Genomic DNA, 14,231 nt, shown 5'->3' with positions numbered 1-14,231 from the left:
TGATGTTGAAAGAAAAGCCTAGATCCAGCTACAATATTGAATTTACTGTTAGCTCTGGCTGGTTCAAAGGATTTAAAAAATCATTGTTTATTACGTAATGTAAAAGTGAGCAGTGAGTCTTTGAGTATTAATGTAAAGGCAGCTGAAGAATTTTTGGAAACTCTAGAAAAACTGATTGTGGAAGGAAATCACTTGACAGAGTACATATTCAATATGAACGAAACCCTCCTATTCTGAAAACAAATGTACAAAAAACTTTCATCCATAAGGAGGTCAAGTCAATGCCAAGTTTCAAGGATTTTAAAGACAGAATAATAGTCTTGCTTTCATGCAATGTGCAGGCTATAAGCTGAAACCCTTGGCGATCTGGCACAGTAAAAATCCCAGGGCTTTCTAGCATGTCAATAAGCTCACGATACCAGTGTACTACAGGATCAATAAGAAGTCATGGATAACCCAGCTCTTCTTCCAACATGCCTTCCTGAATTGCTATGCCAGCAAACTGAAGAAGTGTTGTTCAGAGAATAACATACCTTCAAGAATTTGCTTATGTTGATAATGCTTTACAAAGGACATGCTCCTTTTTTGGTGATATTCATCCCAATAATGGGATGGTGTTTCTGCCTCCAAACGCAACCTCTTTGTCTCAACCAATAGATCAAAGATTACAGCCACTTTAAGGTCTAATACTTGAAGAGGTCTTTGCCCAGGTTATGCTGCAACTAAGGAAGACACTGAGTAGACATCAATGCAATTCTGGAAGAATTACAACATCTATGACTACATTGAGAACCTTGCTTGAGCTTGGGGTGACATCATCAAGGAGTGTATGAAAGGAATCTGGAAGAAAACACTCAAGAAGTCATCCATAACTTCAAAGGATTTGCTAAGAATGAGGAGATTGTAAATCTACAGCCATGCCACCCTGAACGCGCCCAATCTTGTCAGATCTCAGAAGCTAAGCAGGGTCGGGCCTGGTTAATACTTGGATGGTAGACCACCTAGGAATACCAGATGCTGTAGGCACAAAAAATAAAAAAATAAAAATAAAAAATAAATAAAAATAATGAGGAGATTGGAAAAATCAACAAGGCTGTGGCTAAGATGGCAAACAACTTTAACCTGGGTGTGGATGAGGACAATACTGAGGAGCTTCTAGAGGAGGCTCCTGAGAAACCAACTAATGAGATGTTGCTGGAACTGGAACAGGAACACATAGCTGAAAACGAGGCAAGAGAAAAAGAAATTACAGGAGAAGAAAAAGAATCTTTAAGAAAATTCTCAGTGAAGGGTTCAGAGGAAGTTTTCGCAGACCTCAACAACTCTTTAAAAAGTTTAAAAACATGGAAGATTTTCATTAATAGAAAGAAATAATCGAAGTACATTATCTGCTTACAAGCTAATCTATGATGACAAAAAGAAACAAACCAAGCAAACCACCATTGACATATTTCTGAAAAGAGTGACACTCCCTGAAGAAGAGCCTCAGGCAGGTCATTCAGGAGGTATTCAAGAAGAAGGAATTGTTATCATAGGAGATGACAGGTTATGCGTGTTATTGTCCCTGAAGAACTTCCAGCGGGACAAGATAAGGAGGCAGAAGACAGTGATACTGATGATCCTGACTCTGTGTAGGCCTAGGCTAATGTGTGTGTGTCTTAGTTTTCAATAACAACAACAAAAAAAAATGTTTAAAAAGTAAAAAAAAAAAAAAGAATAGAAAAGTTCTAATAGAAGAAGGATATTTAAAAAATATTTTGTACAGTTGTACAATATGTTCATGTTTTAAGCTAAATGTTATTATGAAAGAGTAAAAAAGATTTAAAATTTTTTTAAGTTTATAAAGTAAAAAAGTTATATTAAGCTAAGGTTAATTTATTATTGAAAAAAGAAAAATTGATTTTATAAATTTAGTGTAGCCTAAGTGTACAATGTTTATAAAGTCTACAGTGTATACAGTAACATCCTGGCCTTCACATCCACTCAGCACTCACTCACTGACTCACCCAGGGCAACTTCCAGTCCTGCAAGCTCCATTCATGGTAAGTGCCCTATACAAGTGTACCATTTTTATCTTTTATACTGTATTTTTACTATACCTTTTGTGGGTTTAGATACACAATACATAATATTGTGTCACAACTGCCTACAGTATTCAGTACAGCAACATGTGGTATAGGTTTGTAGCCTAGAAGCAATAGGCTATACCATATAGCCAGGTGTGCAGTAGGTTTCTGTAAGTGCAGTATCTGATGTTCACACAATGACAAAATTGCCTAAGCACACATTTCTCAAGACACCAAGACATATCTCCATCATTAAGCAATGCATGACTGTACTGAGAAACTAACTATGGTTTTATATATAAATAGTAAAGACCAATAAACTGGCCTATGATATATTTTATCTGATGAAAATCCCTATTATCATCTATCTTTTCAGACTTGAGGATATTTCTACTTAATTATGATTGTAAAATTATATTGAATGGTATTGTCAGATTTCAGTTACAAAGGACAAAATTCACTCTACTAATTTAGCAGAAGCAGGCTTATTACAAGTTTTAAACAGGTTACTGGATTGTTGAAGAAAAGGTCTCTAAGTTAGGTTTCAGGAATGATTCCCAAAATTACAACACTCAGTAACAAAAAGAGCCTCTTCTGTAATGCAGAAGCCTCCTGCCAATGAGGAAGCTGCCACCTTCTAAACTTCATCTCTATTACCTTAGCCAAAAACTCAACTAAGATCTCTACCAGAAAAATGAGCCCCACTCTCTGCTCATCCCCCAACTTTGTAGTTCAACAAATATTAAGAATCCTACTGATGCTGTAGCAAAAAAATAATCATCTCCCACCCCTCCATGCTTGCTAGGAAAACAATCAACAGAAGTATAGCCTCTCCTGTCCCATTTTCACCTTCTAAATCTTAGCTGAGTGCATCTAATTCATTTACTTTTTGGACCCTAAATTATACTCAGAACCTTAATACAGGAATTCTGAGAAAGGTACAAGAACGCATACTAGAAAAAGGTTGGAAAGGATATTGAGCACTAATCTATCACATTCACAATAATACAATCCTAATCATATTCTGAAATATGTAAGAAAAAAGACTAAAGGCACACTATGATCCTGATGGTCCATTCGAATCACCTGGGAAGCTTGTTGTAACTACAGATAAGGGTTACAATAATAAAGGTATTAATAATAATATTAATTGCTAACATTTGATTTCATGCTATGTCCCAACCAATATTCTATGCGCTTTATGGGCATTATACCATTTAATCCTCATAACAGCTCTAAGGTATGTACCCTTTTTATCCTTAATTTATAAATGAGAGAATTGCAGCTTAAAGAGGTAAAATAATACGCTGAAGGCCATATACCGTTAAGTGATAGAACCAAGACTCTAACCTGGACAGTCCTGCCCCAGAGACTGCCTCTGCTGTATATTTTATTCAGTAATTCTGAGATGGGATCCAGGAGACTATGCTTTTAATAAGCTCTCCAGGGTGATTCTTATGAACGACAAAATTTTAATAGTCTTCAGTATCTTCCAGGTTTAGATAATCATCAAGCATTCATTTTCTAGTTAGAAACATGCTCTAAAAATTACAACATATATAATTCGACACTTGCGATATGTTCATTGCCATGTAAATAATCTACATACTGCAAAAGGGCTTGAAAGAAAATACATAAAAGTGTTTCTAGGGTTATCTTTCTTATGATAGGACAATGAATGATGTTTGCTATTTTCTACTTTTTTATTTTCCAGGTTTTCTACAATAAGTCTTATTTTTATTTTATCTTTACATTGGTCAAGTTTCATCTACCAGTTCACAGACCATTCATATTGGCATCCATGTGATTAAAATATAATCTCTTTTTGCTTGAATTTTACTTCTTTTTTACTTCCCTTCCCAATAAAATTTTACATTATAAAATTCAAAATTGGAATAGTAACATAAAATTTCCTAGTCTTTTGATCATATTAAGGCAAGAAAAACAAAATCTTTATCATGTAAACTTGGATATTTTATTTTATGCATTAGAGGATGTAAAAAATGATTTAAGATGCCAGTTCTGAACATGCCATGGGTACCTGTTGATCAAACTTTATCTTTTTCTGTTTCCTCTTTCTCCTGTCTACCTCCATTTTTTCTTGTCTGTAAGTCTAAAGGAAACCTCGCCATGCTATGTGAGTGTGGTGATCTTCTCAGGAGCATAGCTTACCAGGAAATTGCCAGCCAGCACTGTCTACTTGGCCAGGCCAGCTGCTGCATGGGCATGAGCTCACCGTACACCAACATCCATTGCTGCATCAAGCCTTGCTCAGCAACCCTAATATATCATCCAAGCAAACATTAATATTTTACCTCAGTTATCAAGTGTGCCCGTTCAAACTTTTATCTAAAACATTCTTTATCATCTTTTCATTAAGTTCCCAAGAGCTAATGGTTTCTGAGCTCCCCGGGTAAGGATGATGTTCTGAATAATGAAAGCTCATTATTTCTCCACAGAATGCTTGTTAATTCAAATGATGATATTAAAACTATAGTAGCCTTTAGCGCTGGGGTGATTTCTAGCATACTTTATCATGTATCAATATATACTCTGTTTGTCAAAACTGCCCAGGGCTGGGGCTGACATTCTCTCTGGAGGAGTCTAGTGCTTCAAAAGGCACTGAATACACCAAGGTGACAACTTGCAGAGTTTGCGCCTCTAGGAAATGGAAAGATGAAACTTGAAGTGCCACTGTCTCCCTTGATTTCCTTATTAGTATTCATAAAGAGACGGCGCCCTCCTCTTTCTACTCCTCATGGTTTTCCCTTTTGAATGGAATAAAAGGAAATCAATATTTTGAAAAGGAAGAACACATAAGGGGTTCTACACATGAGACATTATTTATTTCCATTTAACTTATCCCAAAATAACCTGCACATGAAAAAAGTCTGGTTTAGTTATTGCTAAGACACACACGTGCATACACACAGGCTGCATGCAACTCAGTGTTTAAGATTGTTGATTATGTTCGTGGGCAAGAAGTAGTGGTTCTCTGGGTAATTTATTTTTACAGGGGTTTATTTTGTTCATTGGGTGTTGGGTTTACTTTGTTCATTGAGTGTTGGGATTATGTAAACACCTCTTACTTTATCTCATCCTAGTTTTTATGACCAAGCAAATTCTCATAGTTGTCACATTGCTGTAATTCTCTTGAATGGGTCCGCTCTTGTCCACTATCAATAGCAGGATATTTCTAACTGCTATCAAACCCACACTCCTTTCCTTCTTAACCTTTTGGTTCAGAATTATATATGATTGAGAAGCGTACTGCCAAAAGGGCCCCTGAAAGAGTCAGCCACGCTGTTAATACCTGTATGAGCTACACTACGCTGAATCAGTGGACTTCCCACTTCGTTTCACTCACTCTTCACCTTTGTAAAGCTTTGCACAAAATAGAAAATTACTTCTTTCTGGCAGGTTTTAAGATTCTTCTGTATGGACTGCATTTTTGAAGCATCTGAAATTCATCCTAGCAGGTATCCAAGGAGAGAGCAGCTTTCCCAAAACTGGATATTTACCTCCCTGAAATGGTGTAAAATCTGAAGAATTTATCTGTGCCTCCCTCTAGAACCTAGGAGGAATTGTAATTTTGAAAACTAAGCCATTCTCTAAGTTGCTCGGAGCTCCAAGGTCAACACACGGGAGCACTCATGTGTGCTATAACGTGCATTTCTGTACCATTGTCTCTTAATTATCTCTCCTGTGGAAGACTTTCTGGGCGTCTGCCCACAGGCACTATCATACCAACATGGTGAACTTTCTGCATTGTAGTTGCACTTTTACAACAGTAACTATCCCAAAAAAAAGGATCTCTATGCACTACTATAATTATATTAATTATACCATTCAATATTTTTTGCATTTTACATTAATCATGTTAGGCAATAGAATGATGCTTATTTAAAATAAATGAAAGTCACTCTGTTAATCCAATATATTAATGGTAAGGAACATCTGAGCTAATTTATTGTAGAGGAGCAAATGCATTCCCAGAATATTTCAGTCACTGGGTCAATTTAAGAAAAATGTGGTTTGAGAAAAATATGTAGGTCATTTCCAATCGCATTCTTGGTTTTAAATATTCTGAGCCAATATCAGATATGCACCTAAACATCTTCAGGGCAATTCCAATTTTTGGTTCAGAAAATATGGTCACCATATATGCAGAGAGTTGCTTGAACCTCTTCCCAAAATACTAAAGGAATTTTGATCCTAATACAGAGAAAAATGAAGTAGACATAAATTACCGATATATAGTTAATTGATTGTTCTATTCGGTCTAGGAGCCTGTTAAGTATTCTCTTTTATACTGGATTCCCAGAGCAAATGTTATATCAATCTTTCTCACTATTTCAGATCTCATTTTCACCTACACGATCTTTTAAAAGCTTGGGTTTTATTGAGAATGGGTAACTTTAGGACAAATTAAACAGTAAACATTTGGGAAATTGACCTTTTGATATCTGAAAACAGCAAATTAATTTTCAAAAGGGAATAACACTCAGTAAAATTGACAAAAAATTAAGGTAGGAAACTAAAATAAGGGACTATTCTAAGTAGATTCCACTTTCAATCAATTTCAATTTCAGTAAGGATTTTATTTAAAGTATATTTGTAAACGGTTAAGTCAATTATAAATATTTGTACACTACTTATACGGGCTTTATTTTAAAAATTCATGAACAGCAACAATGAAAACATAGAGATAAAATTAATTTCATCACCCCTATCCCAAAAAAGGTAAACATAACCGAATGTTGTACATATGAGAATATATAATTTCAGGGGTTCGGTTTGTTTCTTCTTTTTAATGCATAAATACAAAACTCTTTCAATGAATCACAAGTTGGACTCCACATATTATCCTCAACTATTCAGAATATATTATATTAATTATCACAAATAAATCTACTTGGATGTAAGCATGGCCGGTTGAAATTTTAGAGGTTTTCCTGCTCAGCTGAATATTTTTTGCTGATCTCTACCTAATGAAAATATATTTCTTTATGATCTGAAGAATATTTCTATAAAAGGAAATTTATTCCTCTTTTCACACTTCTTAGCTGAATGTGTTGCTATCTATAGTGTAGAGCACAAATTAGCAAAGTAATTTTATGAAGGGCCAAAGGGTAAATATGAGGACCATGTGATCACTGTTGCAACTATTCAACCCTGCCAAAGTGCAAAAGTAGCTGAAGACAATACCTAAGTGAATGAGCATGGCTGTGTTCCAGCTAAACTTGATTCATAAAAAACAGGCAACGGATTTGTCTGCGGAATATAGTTTTCTGATCTTTATTAAGGAAGACCTATCTAAAAGTACTTGCTTTACACATAGTGCTATTGTCATTATTTGAAAGCACTCACTAAAATTATCATTAAAAACAAAATTATATTGCTTAATCATTTGTGATGAAGTCACTTAGAGTTTGATTCACATCAGGTCTATTCTTCTAGCATATAAATGACTCACTAGACAAATAACTTTATTTATAAACACCAACATAAGGTAACCCAATATCTGATGATCGATTGGACTCTTGATCTTTGTAAGACCCAATCTTCACATTAAAACATTTGAAAGATTATATAAGAAAGGAAAAATTTGATATGAATAAATTTTTTAAACCAACCACTTACACTACCTCTCCATTGTTGCAGTTGTATAAGGAAAGCCACAGCTAGGATTTTATATGGTGAGAATGGTGTCTTGTGTGACCTGCTTGCAAATTGTAAGTATTAGAAGAACTTATGAAAATCTGAGACTTCCTTCTAGGGTGATACATCTTCCATAAAAGTTCTGCTTCAGTCTTCCACTTTAAGTAGGTTAGACCCCCTTCACAAATTATAAAAGAAACTGAGGAATGAAGGGCATGGTTTATCCAAATCATGGAATGCATTGATAGAATATCAACCAACTCAGAATTTTTAGGTTGGAAGGGGGCTCAGAGATTATATAGACTGTTAACTGTTATTAACTATTAACTATTAACTTTGGGCCTACAATTGAACTTCAGTTGGATTCCAAAAATTGCCTACTATTGTAGGCAAAATTTTAATACAAGTGAAGATATTTTAATAAAAGTTAAAACATCTATTTAACTTTTTAATTTTGTGAAATCTATTGCATCCATCAATTCTCAAAGAGGCCATTATGCCTTATAGTGGTTGAATAGCAACTCATAAAAATATGTTTGGTTCTAACCCTGTGAATGTGACCGTCTTTAAAAATAGGGTTTTGCAGATGTAATTAAGTATCTGAATATGAGATCAACCTGGACTTAGCAAGTATCCTTATAAGAGGCAGAAGTACAAATCTGAGACACAATGAAGAAGACCATGTGAAGACAGAGGCAGAGATTGAAATTTCATTCCCATAAGCCAAGGATCACCTGGAGCCATCAAAAGCTGGAAGAGGCAAGGAAGAATCTTATCCTAGAATCTTGAAAGGGAGATTGGCCTACCTTGTATATTTGAGACTCCTAGCCTCCAGAACTATGAAAGAATAAATTGCTGCTGTTTAAGTCACCTAGTTTGTGGCAATTTGTTATGGCAGCCCTAAGAAACTGATAGACCCCTCAAAAAGTTAATACCCGAAGTCACTTTTGAAGCTCAAGTGTTACAGAAGTATCCTAAGGTAACTCAACAGCTCAGGAATGAAGCAATGGCCTAGAAATTAGGTCTCTCAATTCCAAGTCAAGTGCTCATTCCTTGACTATAGCATAATATCATGTGTTTACACCTGTGCTAGACTCTGCATAGAAAAGCAAAAGAGTGTAAGTTATAAACCTGCCCTAAGAGACTTTATAATCTAGTCATGAATAAAATATACAAATTTGTTCATTATTCACCAATAAGTGTAGCAGTTACAAGCACAGATTGTAAATCTTGACTTCCTGGGTTCGAACACCAACCCCGCCCCTTACACACCCGTAAAACTTGGGCGAGTTACAGTTGCCTCATCCGCAAATATGGTGAATAATGGTACTATCTCATAGTTGGGTTGCTGAGTGCAATGATGCATGGAAAGGGCTGATAACAGTAACTGACCCAGAGTATCGTTGCTATCCATAAGGCTCTGTGTTTAGCGCTGAGGATACGACAGTGAAAAATATACAGTCCTTGACTTCAAAGATCTTACATGATTATGAAAAATGCCACTTTTCCAACAAGGAACTGATGTGCCTGAACAATCAGGCAATTTAAATATAATATTTGAGAAGTAATATAATAGGTGTAATAGCTTTAATCTTGGGAGCATATGCTCATGGAGCCAGCAAGGGTTTCCTAAAGGAGTAGGTAGGTACTATTCCCAAAGTTGGGATAGTAGTCAGCTACTACCTTTTCTGTGAAGGGCCAAGGAGTAAATATTTAGGATTTTAAGCCATACTTTTTCTGTCACAATACAACTACTCACCTCCACCATTGTAACACAGAGCAGGCATAGACAATATGTGAATGAATAGGGTGACTGTGTTCCAATAACTTTACTTATGACATTAAAATTTGAATTTTGCATAAGCTTCTTTGATTTTTTTTTACCCATTTAAAAATGAGAAGACCATTTTTTTATAAAATGATTACATACAGAAACAGATAGTCAACCAGATTCGGGCCCAGGACTGTCCTTTGCCATCCCCATACTATCTGATAACAGATTTAATGGTCCCCCAACCTGAACTTTCTCCTTCTCTAAACTAAACACTTCTCATATCTTCATCTACTTCTTGTAAGACATGGTAATATATTTTCATTGTTGTTGCCAAAAATTGCATTTTCTTTCGTTTTGTCTTTTTCTCTCTGTGTGGCCATTACAAGTATTGAATTATTTTTTGGCCATATTCTAATCTAATTGAGATTCATTATCTTTTTTAACCCTGAAGCCAATCCTTAAAAATAAATTATTAATTCATTTCTTACCTCGTTCAAGAAGCTAATATTATTCCTATTTTATAGATGAAGCAACTAAAGCTCACAGAAGACAAATGACTTGTCTCAAGTCATGTGGTTAGAAAATGACAAGAAGAATTTGAAGGTGGACCCCTAACTCCTAGGTCAGGCTGCTTTCCATAGCACCATGCCCACTGTAGCAAGTGGAAGGAGAATAAGGTTGATCCAACACAACTCATGCTCGGTGAGGCCTCTAAAGAGTATCACTTCTCTTTCTATACTTTTGAACCATCTTTTTAGTAGACCTATCTAGCATCTTACCCAGAATTAGAATCAAAGTCATAAGTTAGTAGTTTGCAGAATCATCCTCTTACATCTTTTGAGAGCTCGAAAAATCTTGAAGAAAGGGATAGCCAAGCTAAGTCAGGATTTAGAAAGAAAGAGAAAGATGGAAGAAGGGATGAGATTCACAAAGCAATTTGTCTGCAATATGCCAAACCATATACTTGCACACTAGCAAATGATTGATTTCTGGCAGTGACATCAAGCATCATCATTTTAGTGAAAAAAAAAAAAAAAGAAATGAATCTGTTTAGTCAACATTCTCAGTCTTGTTCCTCCAGCTAAAATTTAGAAACAGAAATTGATTTCACAAATATTCTAAAAGGAATACCAAACAGGTAGACAAAGGAACGGGTTAACACCAAAACCCCCAGTAGATCCAGAAAACAGTGGACTAACCCTCACTTACTGGCATGATCTTGGTACAACTAAGATATAATTCTAAACTTTAGAAAGTGGATTATTTTTCTTACATGACTAAGAAGCTGCCTTTGGAAGGAATTACAAGAGTGATTTTTTCAGAAATGTTTTATATAACTGTACCTTTGAAGGAATGAGAGTATATCCTTCTCACAAAGTGACAAACGTGTAGGAAACAACACCATTTGGAAGCTTACATTCTGAGGGACCAGTATAAAAAATAGTCATGCTACTTTAGAGTCTTTGAAATATCTTGTCAAGAGTTCTTTCTTTCCCCCTTTTAACCAGATTTCAATTTTAACCAGAAATTTTAAGGGGAATTAGTGTCTTGATATACGCATGAGTTTCAAAACATTATCTTGGCCCTTTTCGGTTTTAAAGTTGTTTTAACACTGTTGGCATTTCCTTTCAGAAGTTAAAATACCACCTTTCAATGTGGAATTCAAGTACTATTCTAAAATACTTTTGAGTTCAATAGAGTCTACCAATAACTCTGCTACTCCTAGAACATGCAGTTAACAGCCAAAAGATACTTCGTGATTTAGAGATGGCTGCCTTCATTGACATTCATGTTCCAACAAGAAAAAGCTCTTTCTAATGAGACCTGCTCAAGGAGCATTAGTTTATATCCACTGGTCTAGTTTGCATAAATATCAATCCATTTTTATAGAGCATATGCCAGAGCCTGGTGTCAGACTGGTCCTAGCTCTATTTTATAAACACCCAAGTCTGACCACCCAAATCCTGGCAAAAAATGTTCTGGCTCTCAGCTTTCATGACTTGATTTCTCTCAACCCAGTTGTTAAGAAGTTAAAAACAAAAACTTTGATGGACTTAATTTATGTTACACTATAACAAAATCAATTTTTAAAATATTTTTTCTTTTTAAATTACAGTTGACACACAATATTACATTAGTTTTAGGCATATTACATTAGTTTTAGGCATATAGCATAGTGGTTAGACAAATGTAATATAATGTAATATTGTGTATCAACTGTAATTTAAAAAGAAAAAAATATTTTAAAAATTGATTATGTTGCAGTGTAACATATTATAATAGAAGGGACAGAGTCTTCATAAGATTGACAGAAGAGATTCAAAGAATTTAGGTCATTATTGTGATATTTAAAGTTTGCAATATTTCATATTCTGATAAAGTCTTGTTAATAGAACATATTGATTCTTTCTATAACAAATAAGTAAATTAAGACCATCAAAGTTTTTGTTGTTTAGATTCCATGTATAAGTGAAATCAAATGATATTTGTCTTTCCCTATCTGACTTACTCCACTCACCACAATAACCTCTAGGTACGTCAATGTTGTTTCAGATGACAAGATTTCATTCTTTTTATGGCTGAATAATATTCCATTGTATTTATATAACACTACTTCTTTATCCATTCACCTATGGATGAACACTTAGGCTGCTTTCATATCTTAGTTATTGTAAATAATGTTGCAAAGAACATATGGATGCATATGTCTTTCCAAATTATTGTTTTCTGTTTCTTCCGATAAATACCCAGAAATGGGATTACCGGGTTCTTCTCTCTCTCGTTAAAGCCTTTGTTTTAAAGCCTATTTTATCTGGTGTAAGTATTGTTATCCCAGACTTCTTTTCCACTTGCATAAAATATCTTTTTCCATCTCTTTACTTTGTCTGTGTGTATCTTTTGATCGAAAGTGAGTCTCTTGCAGGGAGCATATGTAAGGGCCATGTTTTCTTATCTATTCAGCCACTCTATCTTTTGGTAGATATGTAGTCATTGCCATTTTATTACTCATATTTTTACCTTTTCTTCTTCTTCTTCTTCTTCTTCTTCTTCTTCTTCTTCTTCTTCTTCTTCTTCGTCTTCGTCTTCGTCTTCGTCTTCGTCTTCGTCTTCGTCTTCATCTTCGTCTTTGTCTTCTTCATCTTCTTGGTCTTCTTCTGTCCATTTGACATCTCTTGTAATACTAGTTTGGTGGTGGTGAATTCCTTTAGCTTTTTTTTTTTTTTTTTTTTTGATCTGGGAAGCTCATCTGTCTTGTGATTCAAAATGATAGCTTTGCTGGGTAGAATAATCTTGGTTGTGGGTTCTTGCTTTTCATCACTTTGAGTATTTCCCACCAGTCCCTTTTGGTCTGCAAAGTTTCTGTTGAGAAATCAGCTGACAGTCTTGTAAGAGTTCCCTTGTAGGTAACTAACTGCTTCTTTCTTGCCACTTTTAAGATTCTCTGTCTTCAACCTTTGGCATTTTAATGATGATTTGTCTTGGTGTGGGCTTCTTTGGATTCATTTTGTTTGTTCCATCTCCCTGGGCTTGTATGTCTTTCCTTCACCAGGTTAGCAAAGTTTCCTGTCATTATTTCTTCAGATAGGTTTTAAATTCCTTGGTGTCTCTCTTCTCTTTCTGGTACCCCTATGGTGTAAGTATGGTATGCTTGATATTGTCCCAGAGGCCCCTTAAACTATTCTAATTTTTTTTTTAGATTTGTTTTTCTTTTTGCCATTCTGATTGGTTGTTTTCTGCTATCTTATCTTCTAAATCACTGATTCAGTCCTCTGCTTCATCTAATGTACTAATGATTCTCTCTAATGTATTCTTCATTTCAGTTATTATCTTATTTCTGACTGTTCTTTTTTATGTTTTCTATTTCCATTTTTATGTTTTTTATCTCTTTGTTGAAGTTCTTACAGAGATCATTGAGCACTCTTATAACCAATATTTTGGATTCTGCATCTGGTCAATCGTGTTTTTATTCTGTTAGTTCTTTTTCTGGAGATCTGTTCTGTCCTTTCATTTGGAACATGTTTCTTTATCTCTTCATTTTGGCCATCTCCCTGTGTGTTTTTTTTTTTTTTATGTATTTGGTAGAGCTGCTATGTCTCCTCTTCTTGGTAGAGTGGCCTTATGTAGTAGGTGTCCTATGGGACCCAGTGGTGCAGTCTCCCTGGTCACCTGAACTGGGTGTTCCAGGTGTTTCCCTTGTGTGGGTCGTATGTGCCGTCCTGTTATAATTGAGCCTTGATTACTGTTGGCATGTCAATGGAAGGGGTTGATCTTCAGGGTGATTGGTTATGAGGACTGGCTTTGACTACAGTGGAGAAGCCATTATAAAGAGACTTACCCTACAGAGTAGGATTTGCTTCAGTAGCACTCTGATGCCTGCTAGGTCTGCCCTTTGGGTGTGTCATTTGTAAAGGCAGTTGGGTGGTGCTCTTGTGTGACCTGGTGTGTTGGTGTCCCTCATCTAGAGTGAAAGCCACCAGGTGTGTTGGTTCTAGGGCCCATTGAGAAGGACTTTGGTGTAGGCCAAGGTCAGCCACTGCCTGCCCCTATGCAGGGCCACTTGGTATGACTTACAAAGTGAACTGCAGATGGTTGTCACTTATGCTAGGCTTGGAGGTGCCTGAAAGAGGCTACGTTATGAACTGAGTTCAATTGCCACTAGTGCCAGGCTTGGGGCTATTTAGCAAGAGTTATGAGGCACACGAAAGCCAGTTGCTGCTTGTTTAGGTTTT

The 14,231-nt window shown here is 35.6% G+C and overlaps 1 pseudogene; it reads left to right on the top strand.

Moving 5' to 3' along the window:
• The first annotated feature begins 907 nt into the window (after window positions 1–907).
• On the top strand, window positions 908–1,026 carry LOC118604724 (annotated as a pseudogene).
• The last annotated feature ends 13,205 nt before the right edge of the window (window positions 1,027–14,231 follow it).

This window comes from Rousettus aegyptiacus, unplaced genomic scaffold (assembly GCF_014176215.1).
Source record: "Rousettus aegyptiacus isolate mRouAeg1 unplaced genomic scaffold, mRouAeg1.p scaffold_m13_p_1, whole genome shotgun sequence".
In the NCBI taxonomy this organism is placed as follows: domain Eukaryota; kingdom Metazoa; phylum Chordata; class Mammalia; order Chiroptera; family Pteropodidae; genus Rousettus; species Rousettus aegyptiacus.
The sequence above is the reverse complement of the archived record's forward strand: the minus strand, read 5'-3'. Positions and strand labels throughout refer to the sequence as shown.